We start from the raw sequence: 1,861 nt of genomic DNA, 5'->3' as shown, positions 1-1,861 counted from the left end.
GATTGTAACCCTTGTACATTACTGGTAGGAATATAAAATGGTGCAGCAGCTTTGGAAGACAGTTTGGTGGTTCCTTAAAAAGTTAAACATAGAATTACGTTATATAATTCCACTCCTGTATATATCTCAAAGAATTGAAAACAGGGACTCAGGTACTTGTTCATTAATGTTCATAGTAGCATTATTGATATTAGCCAAAAAGTGGAAAAAAAAACAAGTGTCCTTCAACAAATGGATGGATGTTTTATATTCAGGGTTCTCTAGAGAAACAATAGGAGATGATAGATAGATGACAGATAGATGGATACAGAGATACATAAATATAAAGGGATTTATTATAAGATATTGGCTTACATGATTATGGAGGCTGAGAAGTCCCATGGTCTACTATCTGTAAAGCTAAACACCCAGGAAAGCTGGTGGTATAGCTGAAAGATTTAAGAGCTAGAGAGCCAGTGGTATAGATTTCAGTTCAAATCTGAAGGCCTAAGAACTAGGAGTGCTAAGGGAAAGAGACCAATATCCCAACTTAATCAGTTAAGCAAATTCCTTCCATTGGCTTTCTGTTCTACAATGGCTCTCAACAGATTGGATGATGCCCACCTACACTGGGGAGGGCCATCTGCTTTATTCAGTCCATTAATCTAAATGTTAATCTACTCAAGAAACACCTTTACAGACACACCCAGATACAATGAGATACCTGGGCATCCGTGGCACAGTCAAATTGATACATATAACTAACCATTACAATAAGTAAACAAAATATAATATATACACGCAATGGATATTATTTAGCCACAGAAAGTAATGAAGTTCTGTTCTTTCCCTGCCATTGTGGAGTCACATGCACCTCTACATGTGCCATGTAGAGGACCAGGTGTACCAAGATTCAGCTCTACCCATAACCTACTGCCATGGCCAAGGAAAGCATTGCTACTTGGGGTGTAATGGATGTTTAATACTGCTTTATAAGAGGCACTGAAGAACACCCTCATCCACCATGGCCTAGCACGTGGAATTCAAAAAGCTGCCAAAGCCTTAGATAAGCACCAAGCCCATCTTTGTGTGTTTGCATCATCTGTGATGAGCCTATGTATGTCAGGTTGGTGGAGGCCCTTTGTGCTGAACACCAAATCAACCTAATTAAGGTTGATGACAACAAGAAACTAGAAGAATAAGTAGGCCTGTAAAACTGACAGAGTTAAAACCCCACAAAATTGTTGGTTGCAGTTGTGTGGTAGTTAATGTCTATGGCAGAGTCTCAGGCCGAGGATGTTATCAAGGAATACCTCCAATACAAAAAATGAATAAATTAAAAACTTGGTTTTTGTTTCTCAAAAAAAAAGTCATATAACATAAGTGAAACATGAAAATATTAGGCTAAGTAAAATAAGCAGATATAAAAGGACTAATATTATATATGATTCTACTCATATGAGATATCTAGATTAGGCAAATTCATAGAAAATAGATCAGAGGTTGTCATATGCTGGGTGGAGGTGGAATGGGGAGTTATTTCTTAGTGGGTACAGAGTTTCTATTTGGGGTAATGAGAAAAATTGGAACCAGATAGTACTAATGGTGTATATATAATTAATGATACTGAATTGGGGGCATCTTGGTGGCTCAATTGGTTAAGCATCTGCCTTTGGCTCGGGTCATGATCCCAGGGTCCAGGGATCAAGTCCCATATTGGGCTCCCTGCTCAGTGGTGAGTCTGCTTCTCTCCCTCCCTTCCCCCTACCTCCTGCTTGTGTTCTCTCTCTCTTTCACTCACTCTCAAATAAATAAATAACATTTATTTTATTTATTGTCTAAGGTTTGGCAGCTTTTCAAATTCCATGTTGCAAAAAAAAAA

General features: G+C 38.2%; 1 pseudogene; it reads left to right on the top strand.

Annotated features, from left to right (window-relative positions):
* The first annotated feature begins 917 nt into the window (after window positions 1-917).
* LOC112670113 (40S ribosomal protein S12-like) lies at window positions 918-1,310 on the top strand (annotated as a pseudogene).
* Window positions 1,311-1,861: the final 551 nt, after the last annotated feature.

This window comes from Canis lupus, chromosome 10 (assembly GCF_003254725.2).
Source record: "Canis lupus dingo isolate Sandy chromosome 10, ASM325472v2, whole genome shotgun sequence".
Classification (NCBI taxonomy): Eukaryota; Metazoa; Chordata; class Mammalia; order Carnivora; family Canidae; genus Canis; species Canis lupus.
Note: the sequence above shows the minus strand (reverse complement) of the source record. Positions and strands in the feature narration are given on the sequence as shown.